General features: G+C 37.4%; 1 long non-coding RNA gene across 1 annotated transcript in view; it reads right to left on the minus strand.

Annotated features, from left to right (window-relative positions):
* The window catches only part of LOC110264343, a 17,143-nt gene continuing 5,344 nt past the window's right edge, over positions 351-12,149 (minus strand). Inside the window, exon 3 of the long non-coding RNA XR_002350401.1 lies at positions 351-360. This is a non-coding gene — a long non-coding RNA (uncharacterized LOC110264343). The remainder of the gene's footprint in view (positions 361-12,149) is intronic.

Below are 12,149 nucleotides of genomic sequence, written 5' to 3' on the forward strand. Positions count from 1 at the left end.
GCTTCATGGAACTGGGAAGATGAAAAAGTCAAGAAAGGAAGCATTAAAGTATCACATTAATCACCTACAAGACTAGAAGAACAAGAACGTGAAAAAGCAAGCACAACTACTCCAATAGTAAAAGCAACAACTGATTCTCCTCCAAGAAACATTAAACATCTACAAGACGTATATGAAACATGAAATTTTGTCAAGATCGAGCCTACAAGCTTTGAAGAAGTAGAAAAGCAACAAGAATGGAGAAATACCATGGAAGAAGAAATCAAGATGATCTAGAAGAATAACACATGGAAACTGGTAGATTACCCTTCAAATAAAGATATCATTGGAGTCAAATGGGTACACAAGACTAAGCTCAATCTCGATGGATCTATTCAAAAGCATAAGGAAAGGCTCGTAGCTAAAGGATATGCACAAATTCCTGGGATAGATTACACAGAGACATTTGAACCTATAGTTCGCCTAGATACAATAAGGGCACTCATTACACTAGCCTCACAAAAGCAATGGAAGATCTATCAACTGTATGTGAAATCCACCTTTCTAATGATGAACTAGTAGAAGAAGTATATGTTGATCAACCACAAGGGTTCGTTGTAGAAGGACATGAAGATAAGGTGCTAAGGCTAAAAAAAAAGCACTTTGTGGACTCAAGCAAGCTCCGTGAGCGTGGTATAGTCGAATTGACAAATATTTCACTCATCATGAATTCAAGAGGAGTAAAAGTGAGCCTACACTCTACATCAAGATGCAAGGTAATTCAAACACTCTCATAGTTTTCTTGTACGTGGACGATCTTATCTACACAGAAAACAATGAAACTATGATCAGAGAATTCAAAGAAGAAATGAGGCAGACATTTGAGATGACTGACTTAGGATTGATGCACTATTTTCTTAGCATTGAGGTAAACTAAAATAAAGACAAAATTTTCATCTCGCAAAAGGAATACACTCAAAATTTGCTACAAAGGTTCAAAATAAATAATTGCAAAGCAGTATCTACTCCCACTACAAGGGAACCGAAAATTTGTGGCGGTTCCACAAACGTTGCGATTTAGGGCGTGGAGATTTTATTTTGTGGTGGTTTAAGTAACCACTGGCACAACTACAGCAAAATCAAGAAATAGTGTTGGTTTATTTTGGGACGATTTAAAACCGCCGCTATATGTCCAACCTTGAATTTGACGATACTTTACCGACGGTCATGAACTGCTGCTATTTAACGACCGTTGTTTTATTCATATTTAATTGGCAGTGGTTAGAAATTGCTGCTATCTAATATTCAGTATTTTTTAATTTATTTTTGGACATTTTGTAACCGCCATTATTTGTCTGGCTAAATGGCCGCAAAAATAATGTATTTTGCATTGGCAATCAACTCTTTTTTAATTTATTTGAATGTACTAGGTATTATTTTTTGTTTTTTGTTATTTTTGGATTTTTTAATATTACAAATCTTAATTATTTTGTATTTAAAAAAATAAATTGATGGGTAAACGGCATTAGCAAAATTATAAAGTAAATTCATATATTTATCCAAATATCAATAAACTGTATTCCTTACTAAGAGTTGCATAATCAATAATAAAAAAGTGTATATTTAAAAAAAATAATTTTTAATCCTAAGATCTACCCACCACGATGTTCCTCCAACGAATTCATCCATGTAGTGACATCTGGTGGCAGCTCCCCACCTTATCCTTGAATTAGACATATCATAGCACTCTCCATTGTCTACATCTTTATCTTACTGACTGCTACTTTATCCTCTATTGCCTGTCTTTTTGTCTTCTCGGCTGCTACCTCATCCTCTACTGCCTGTCTTTTTGTCTTCTCATCTGCTACCACTACGACATTTTGGGTCTACGGCCACGATTTTTTTGGTCACGGTAAAAAACCGTGACCATATACCATCTATGGTCACGGTTTTTTAGGGTGACAAAAAAAAGCTATGGTCACGATTTTTTTGGAAAGGGTGACCATAGAGTACCTATGGTCACGGTTTTTTAAAAAAGGGTGGCCTAAAAGGGTCTATGGTCACGATTTTGAGGGGTGACCTAATGGGGTCTATGGTCACGGTTTTTTAAAAAAGGGTGACCTAAAAGGGTCTATGGTTACGGTTTTGGGGGATGTCCTAAAGGGGTCTATGGTCACGATTTTGGGGGGTGGCTTAAAAGGGTCTATGGTCACGGTTTTGGGGGTGACCTAAATGGATCTATGGTCACGGTTTTTTACAGTGACCAAAAAGGGCCTATGGTCACGGTTTTTCAAAAAAGGGTGACCTAAAAGGGGGTATGGTCACGGTTTTAGGGGGTGACCTAAAGGGGTCTATGGTCACGGTTTTGGGGGTGGCCTAAAAAGGTCTATGGTCACGGTTTTGGGAGGTGGCTTAAAAGGGTCTATGGTCACGGTTTTTTACAGTGACCAAAAATGGGCTATGGTCACGGTTTTGGGGGGTAACCTAAAGGGGTCTATGGTCACAGTTTTGGGGTGGCCTAAAATGGTCTATGATCACAGTTTTGGGGGTGACCTAAAGGTGTCTATGGTCACGGTTTTTTACAGTGACCAAAAAGGGGTCTATGGTCACGGTTTTTTAGAAGGGTGACCTAAAAGGGTCTATGGTCACAGTTTTGAGGGTGACCTAAAGGGGTCTATGGTCACGGTTTTTTACAGTGACCAAAAAGTGTCTATGGTCACGTTTTTTCAAAAGGGTGACCTAAAAGGGTCTATGATCACAATTTATATTTTGAATTTATCCGTATTTTATAAAATGTAATTAGTATGTTTATTTTATAATTTAAATTAGAAATAATTATTTGAACTCAATGATATCTTGATAAATGAAATTTTATCTGTTCTAAAAATAATCCTTACAATATTATATTTAAATTCTAGATTATTATTCTATCACAAATATTTTATAAAATTGTTATATTACTCATATATATTTAACTCTAACTCTAAAATTTCTAAATAAAACCCTAATTCCCCAATCCCTAAATCAAAACACAACGCACGCACACGTTCAGAAAAGGAAGGAAACGAGAAACATGGGGAGCTCGAAGGGGAAGAAGAAGGGAAGGAGAGGGAGAAGAGCATGCCGGCATCGCGCCCAGCTCGTTGCCGTGGAGCTGTCGCCGCTCTCATCACGGGCCGTCGCTCGTTGTTGCTGCTGGGTTCTTCGTCACCACTACTGCAGACAAGAAGAGAAAGAGAGAAAGCCAGCGCGAGAGAAGAGGAGGAGGAGTGCTATCTCGTGCCGTCACTGTCATGCCTTGTTGTCGCAGCTATGGAGACCACCACCATTGTTGAAATTGCGAACTGAGGAGAAAGGGAGAGTGACTGATGAGCAGATAATTTATACGCTTTTTGGCATTGTTTTTACATAGTTTTTAGTATGATTTAGTTAGTTTTTAGTATATTTTTATTAGTTTTTAAATAAAAATCACATTTCTGGATTTTACTATGAGTTTGTGTGTTTTTCTGTAATTTCAGGTATTTTCTGGCTGAAATTGAGGGACTTGAGCAAAAACCAGATTCAGAGGTTGAAGAAGGACTACATATGCTGTTGGATTCTGATCTCCCTGCACTCAAAGTGGATTTTCTGGAGCTACAGAACTCCAAATGGCGCGCTCTTAATTTCGTTGGAAAGTAGACATCCAGGGATTTTCAGCAATATATAATAGTCCATATTTTGCCCGAGTTTAGACGACGCAAACTGGCGTTCAACGCCAGCTTCCTGCCCTATTCTGGAGTTAAACGCCAGAAACAGGTTGCAAAGTGGAGTTAAACGCCAGAATCAGCGTTACAAACTGGCGTTCAACTCCAAGAGAAGCCTCTACACATGTAAAGCTCAATGCTCAGCCCAAGCACACACCAAGTGGGCCCCGGAAGTGGATTTCTGCATTATTTACTTATTTCTGTAACCCTAGTAACTAGTTTAGTATAAATAGAACTTTTTACTATTGTATTCAGAGTCTTTGGATCTGATCATTGATCAGTTTTATGCTATCTTAGACCTTTATGGGGGCTGGCCATTCGGCCATGCCTGGACCACTATCACTTATGTATTTTCAATGGTAGAGTTTCTACACACCATAGATTAAGGTGTGGAGCTCTGCTGTTCGTTGAGTATTAATGCAAAGTACTATTATTTTTCTATTCAATTCAAGCTTATTCCTATTCTAAGATATTCATTCGCACCCAAGAACATGATGAATGTGATGATTATGTGACGCTCATCACCATTCTCACTTATGAACACGTGCCTGACAACCACTTTCGTTCTACATGAAGATGAGATAGAATGAGTATCTCTTAGATATCTAATACAGGGGACCGAGTCCGAGATATTAGAGTCTTCGTGGTATAAGTTAGAACCCATGGACGGCCATTCCTGAGATCCGAAAAGTCTAAACCTTGTCTGTGGTATTCCGAGTAGGATCCTGGAAGGGATGGCTGTGACGAGCTTCAAACTCGCGAGTGCTGGGCGTAGTGACAGACGCAAAAGGATAGTAAATCCTATTCCAATATGATTGAGAACCGACAGATGATTAGCCATGCAGTGACAGCGCATTGGACCATTTTCACAGAGAGGACGGGATGTAGCCATTGACAACGGTGATGCCCAACATACAACTTGCCATGGAAAGGTGTAGGAATGATTGGATGAAGACAGCAGGAAAGCAGAGGTTCAGAAGGAACGAAAGCATCTCTATACGCTTATCTAAAATTCTCACCAATGAATTACATAAGTATCTCTATCCTAGTTTATATTTTAATTATGTTTTAATTATCAATTCTCCATAACCATTTGAATCCGCCTGACTGAGATTTACAAGGTGACCATAGCTTGCTTCAAGCCGACAATCTCCGTGGGATCGACCCTTACTCACGTAAGGTTTATTACTTGGACGACCCAGTGCACTTGCTGGTTAGTTGTGCGAAGTTGTGACAAAGTGTGATTCACATTTGAGAGCACCAAGCCTTTGGCGCCATTGTTGATGATCACAATTTCGTGCACCAAGTTTTTGGCGCCGTTGCCAGGGATTGTTCGAGTTTGGACAACTGACAGTTCATCTTGTTGCTCATATTAGGTAATTTTATTTTATTTTTAAGCTTTTTATTTATTATTTTTGAAAAATACAAAAAAATTTTCTTCTTTTTCGTTCTTCCCAAAATGATTTTCGAAAAAAAAAATAAAAATACTAAATACAAAAAAAATTCTTCTTTTTCGTTTTTTCCAAAATAATTTTCGAAAAAACCAAAAAAAATTAACAAAATCATAAAATAAAAAATAATTTGATGTTTCTTGTTTGAGTCTAATGTCTAATTGTAAGTTTGGTGTCAATTTCATGCTTTTAACTTTTCTTAAATTTTCGAAGAACACATGCATTGAGTTTCTTTCTTGTTCTTCATGATCTTCAATTTGTTCTTGATGATTTTCTATGTTTGATCTTTAATTTTTTTTTGTTTTGCATCTTTTCTTGTTTCTCATATGCATTTTCAATTTGTTAGTGTCTCAACATTAAAAATTTTTAAGTTTGGTGTCTTGCATGTTTTTCTTTTCTTAAAAATTTTCAAAAATAAGTTCTTGGTGTTCATCTTGACATTCAAAGTGTTCTTGGTGTTCATCTTGACATTCAAAGTGTTCTTGGTGTTCATCTTGACATTCAAAGTGTTCTTGGTGTTCATCTTGACATTCAAAGTGTTCTTGGTGTTCATCTTGACATTCAAAGTGTTCTTGCATGCATTGTGTGTTTTGATTCATAATTTTCATGTTTTTGAGTCTTTTGGTTGTTTTTCTCTTTCTTCATTAAAAATTCAAAAAAAAAATATCTTTCCCTTTTTCTCTCATAAATTTTCGAAAATTTGAGTTGACTTTTTCAAAACTTTTTTAAAAATTTAGTTGTTTCTTATGAGTCAAATCAAATTTTCAATTTAAAAATTATACCCTTTTCAAATATTTTTCAAAAATCAAATCTTTTTCAATTTTTTTTATATTTTCGAAAATTTTTAAAATTAATTTTCAAAATCTTTTTCTTATTTTTACTTCATATTTTCGAAAATAATGCTAGCATTTAATATTTTGATTCAAAAATTTTCAAGTTGTTACTTGCCTATTAAGAAAGGTTCAATCTTTAAACTCTAGAATCATATATTTTTAGTTTCTTATTAGTCAAGTAATCAACTTTAATTTAAAAAAAAAAATCAAATCTTTTTTAATTTCCAATTCAAATCTTTTTCAAAATGATTGTCAATCATATCTTTTTCAATTTCAATCATATCTTTTTCAAAATCAATTTCAAAATCTTTTCTAACCTCTTATCTTTTCAAAATTGATTTTCAAATCTCTTCCGTTCAATTAATCTTATCTTGTTTGATTCTTATCTTTTTCAAAACTACCTAACTAATTCTCTACCTAATTTTTGAAAATCACCTTCCTCTTTTTCAAAATTCCTTTTTAATTAACTATTTGTTTTAAATTTTAATTTGATTTAATTTTATTTTCCCTTCTTAATTTTCGAATTTTAACTTTAATTTTAAATTAAAAACAAAAATATTTTTCTTTTCTTTTCAATTATTTTCGAAAATTCTTCTCTCTCACCTCTTTCTAATTATTTATTTATCTACTAGCACTTCTCTTCTTCTTAAAAATTCGAACTCTCTCCCTTTTTCTGTGTTCGAATTTCTTTTCTTCTTCTACTCACATAAAGGAATCCCTATACTGTGACATAGAGGATTCCATATTTTCTTTTATGTTCTCTTCTTTTTCATATGAGCAGGAACAGGGACAAGAACATTCTTGTTGAAGCTGATCCGGAACCTGAAAGGACTCTGAAGAGGAAGCTAAAGCACAACTCTCTGGAGAAAATCTGACAGAAATTTTCGAAAAAGAAGGAGACATGGCCGAAAATAATAACAATGCAAGGAAGATACTTGGTGACTTTACGATATATTCTATGATGGTCTATCTAAATTATCAAAGATGTCATTGGACCATTCTGCAGGTGGATCCATTCACCTAAAGAAAATGCCTGCAGAAGCTCAGGAACTCATTGACATGGTTGCAAATAACTAGTTCATGTACACTTCTGAAAGGAATCCTGTGAGTAATGGGACGCCTCAGAGGAAGGAAGTTCTTGAAATTGATACTCTGAATGCCATATTGGCTCAGAACAAAATATTGACTTAGCAAGTCAATATGATTTCTCAGAGTCTGAATGGAATGCAAGCTACATCCAACAGTACTCAAGAGGCATCTTCTGTAGAAGAAGCTTATGATCCTAAGAACCCTGCAATAGCAGAAGTGAATTACATGGGTGAACCTTATGGAAACACCTATAATCCCTCATGGAGAAATCATCTAAATTTCTCATGGAAGGATCAACAAAAGCCTCAACAAGGCTTTAATAATGGTGGAAGAAACAGGTTTAGCAATAGCAAGCCTTTTCCATCATCCACTCAGCAACAGACAGAGAATTCTGAGCAGAGTCCATCTAGCTTAGCAAATATAGTCTCTGATCTATCTAAGGCCACTATGAGTTTCATTAATGAAACAAGGTCCTCCATTAGAAATTTGGAGGCACAAGTGGACCAGCTGAGTAAAAGGGTCACTGAAACCCCTCCTAGTACTCTCCCAAGCAATACAGAAGAAAACCCAAAGAGAGAGTGCAAGGCCATTGATTTGACCATCATGGCCGAACCTACAAGGGAGGAGGAGGACGTGAATTCTAGTAAGGAAGACCTCCTGAGACGTTCAATAACCAATAAGGAGTTTCCCTTTGAGGAACCAAAAGAATCTGAGACTCACCTAGAGACCATAGAGATTCCATTGAACCTCCTCTTGGGAGGTAACCCAATGTTATTTAATTATATTTAATTTTATTTTTATTTTTATTTTGTGTTTTATTAGGTTGATGATCATGTGGAGTCACAAAAACTACTGAAAAATCAAAAACAAAATGAAAAATAGCTTTAAAAACAGCTCACCCTGGAGGAAGAACTTACTGGCGTTTAAACGCCATTAAGAAGCATCAAACTGGCGTTTAACGGCAGAAAGAAGCATCAAGCTGGCGTCAAACACCAGAAACAAGCACCAGACTGGTGTTTAATGCCAGAACAGAGCATGGAAGTGGCGTTAAACGCCAGAAACAGGCTACATTTGGGCGTTTAACGCCAGAAATAAGCAGCAGTCTGGCGTTAAACACCAGGATTGCACAGCAAGGGCGTTTTACACGCCTGATTGGAGCAGGGATGTTAAGTCCTTGGCCCCACTGGATCTGTGGACCCCACAGGATCCCCACCACTTCTTCTCTCCTCTTCACACCTTTTCATAACTCTCTTCTCCAAATACCCTTCACCAATCACCTCAATCCCTCTTTCCCATCACCTCTTCACCAGTCACATCTATCCACTCTTCCCCAAAAACCCCACCTACCTTCAAATTCAAACTATTTTCCCTCCCAAACCCAACCCTAATGGCCGAACCCTAACCCCCCCAACTCCTATATAAACTCCTCCTTCCTTCTTCATTTTCACACAACACAACCCTCTCTTTACCACCTTGGCCGAATACACCCCTCTCTCCCTCTCCTCCATTTCTCTTCTTCTTCTCCCTCTTTTTTTCTTTCTTCTTTTGCTCGGGGACGAGCAAACATTTTAAGTTTGGTGTGGTAAAAAGCATTACTTTTTGTTTTTTCATAACCACTAATGGCACCTAAGACCAGAGAAACCTCAAGAAAGAGAAAAGGGAAGGCAATTGCTTCCACCTCTGAGTCATGGAAGATGGAGAGATTCATCTCAAAGGTCCATCAAGACCACTTCTATGAGGTTGTGGCCAAGAAGAAAGTGATCCCTGAGGTTCCTTTCAAGCTAAAAAAGAATGAGTATCCAGAAATCCGACTTGAGATCCAAAGAAGAGGTTGGGAAGTTCTCACCAACCCCATTCAACAAGTCGGGATCTTAATGGTTCAATAAGTTCTATGCAAATGCATGGATCACTAGGAACCATGATCAAAGTGTGAACCCGAATCCAAAGCATTGGCTCACCATGGTTCGGGGGAAATACTTAGATTTCAGTCCGGAAAATGTAAGGCTGGCATTCAACTTGCCAATGATGGAAGAAAATGCACGCCCCTACACTAGAAGGGTCAACTTTGATCAAAGGTTGGACCAAGTCCGCATGGACATATGTGTAGAAGGAGCTCAATAGAAGGTTGACTCAAGAGGCAAGCCGGTTCAATTGAGAAGACTGGACCTTAAGCCTGTAGCTAGAGGATGGTTGGAGTTCATTCAACGCTCAATCATTCCTACTAGCAACCGGTCTGAAGTTACTGTAGACCGGGCCATCATGATCCATAGTATCATGATTAGGGAGGAAGTGGAAGTTCATGAGATCATACCTCAAGAACTCTACAAGGTGGCTGACAAGTCCTCTACTTTGGCAATGTTAGCCTTTTCTCACCTCATTTGCCACCTCTGCAATTCGGCTGAAATTGACATAGAGGGAGACATCCTCACTGAAGAGGACAAGTCCATCACTAAGAAAAGGATGGAGCAAACAAGAGAGCATGGATCTCAACAAGAGCATGAGGAAATTCCTCACCATGAAATCCCTGAGATGCCTCAGGGGATGCACTTCCCTCCACAGAATTATTGGGAGCAAATCAACACCTCCCTAGGAGAATTAAGTTCCAACATGGGACAACTAAGGATGGAGCACCAAGAGCACTCCATCATCCTCCATGAGATTAGAGAAGATCAAAGAGCTATGAGGGAGGAGCAACAAAGACAAGGAAGAGACATAAAGGAGCTCAAGAGCACCATTGGTTCTTCAAGAAGAGGAAGACGCCACCCTCACTAAGGTGGACCCGTTCCTTAATCTCCTTGTTCTTAATTTCCTGTTTTTCGTTTACTGTGCTTTATATTTTATTTATGTTTGTGTCTTATTACATGATCATTAGTGTCTAAGTGTATATGCCTTAAAGATATAAATGTCCTATGAATCCATCACCTCTCTTAAATGAAAACTGTTCTAAAAACAAAAGAACAAGAAGTACATGGTTTCGAATTCATCCTTGAAATTAGTTTAATTATTTTGATGTGGTGACAATACTTTTTGTTTTCTGAATGAATGCTTGAACAGTGCATATGTCTTTTGAAATTGTTGTTTATGAATGTTAAATATGTTGGCTCTTGAAGAATGATGAAAAAGGAGAAATGTTATTTGATGATCTGAAAAATCATAAAATTGATTCTTGAAGCAAGAAAAAGCAGTGAATACAAAGCTTGCAGAAAAAAAAAGAAGAAAAGAAAAATGGCGAAAAAAAAAAAGAAAGAAAAAGAAAAAGCAAGCAGAAAAAGCCAAAAGCTCTTTAAACCAAAAGGCAAGAGCAAAAAGCCAATAGCCCTTAAAACCAAAAGGCAAGGTAATAAAAAGGATCCAAGGCTTTGAGCATCAGTGGATAGGAGGGCCTAAAGGAATAAAATCCTGGCCTAAGCGGCTAAACCAAGCTGTCCCTCACCATGTGCTTGTGTTGTGAAGGTGTCAAGCCAAAAGCTTGAGATTGAGCGGTTAAAGTCAAGGTCCAAAGCAAAAAAAGAGTGTGTTTAAGAACCCTGGACACCTCTAATTAGGGACTTTAGCAAAGCTGAGTCACAATCTGAAAAGGTTCACCCAGTTATGTGTCTGTGGCATTTATGTATCCAGTGGTAATACTGGAAAACAAAGTGCTTAGGGCCACGACCAAGACTCATAAAGTAGTTGTATTCAAGAATCAACATACTGAACTAGGAGAATCAATAACACTATCTAAATTCTAAGTTCCTATAGATGCCAATCATTCTGAACTTCAATGGATAAAGTGGGATGCCAAAACTATTCAAGAGGCAAAAAGCTACAAGTCCCGCTCATCTGATTGGAGCTAAGTTTCATTGATATTTTGGAATTTATAGTATATTCTCTTCTTTTTATCCTATTTGATTTTCAGTTGCTTGGAGACAAGCAACAATTTAAGTTTGGTGTGTGATGAGCGGATAATTTATACGCTTTTTGGCATTATTTTTACATAGTTTTTAGTATGATTTAGTTAGTTTTTAGTATATTTTTATTAGTTTTTAAATAAAAATCACATTTCTAGACTTTAATATGAGTTTGTGTGTTTTTCTATGATTTCAGGTATTTTCTGGCTGAAATTGAGGGACTTGAGCAAAAACCAGATTCAGAGGTTGAAGAAGGACTGCAGATGCTGTTGGATTCTGACCTCCCTGCACTCAAAGTGGATTTTCTAGAGCTACAGAACTCCAAATAGCGTGCTTCCAATTTCGTTGGAAAGTAGACATCCAGGGTTTTCCATCAATATATAATAGTCCATACTTTTCCCGAGTTTAGATGACACAAACTGGCGTTCAACGCCAGCTTTCTGCCCTATTCTGGAGTTAAACGCCAGAAACAGGTTGCAAAGTGGAGTTAAACGTCAGAAACAGGTTACAAACTGGCGTTCAACTCCAAGAAAAGCCTCTACACATGTAAAACTCAATGCTCAGCCCAAGCACACACCAAGTGGGCCCCGAAAGTGGATTTCTGCATCATTTACTTATTTCTGTAACCCTAGTAACTAGTTTAGTATAAATAGAACTTTTTACTATTATATTCAGAGTCTTTGGATCTGATCATTGATCAGTTTTATGCTATCTTAGACCTTTATGGGGACTGGCCATTCGGCCATGCCTGGACCACTATCACTTATGTATTTTCAATGGTAGAGTTTCTACACACCATAGATTAAGGTGTGGAGCTCTGCTGTTCCTCGAGTATTAATGCAAAGTACTATTGTTTTTCTAATCAATTCAAGCTTATTCCTATTCTAAGATATTCATTCGCACCCAAGAACATGATGAATGTGATGATTATGTAACGCTCATCACCATTCTCACTTATGAACACGTGCCTGACAACCACTTTCGTTCTACATGAAGATGAGATAGAATGAGTATCTCTTAGATATCTAATACAGGGGACTGAGTCCGAGATATTAGAGTCTTCGTGGTATAAGTTAAAACCCATGGACGGCCATTCCTGAGATCTAGAAAGTCTAAACCTTGTCTGTGGTATTCCGAGTAGGATCTGGGATGGGATGACTGTGA

This window comes from Arachis ipaensis, chromosome B07, assembly GCF_000816755.2.
Source record: "Arachis ipaensis cultivar K30076 chromosome B07, Araip1.1, whole genome shotgun sequence".
In the NCBI taxonomy this organism is placed as follows: Eukaryota; Viridiplantae; Streptophyta; class Magnoliopsida; order Fabales; family Fabaceae; genus Arachis; species Arachis ipaensis.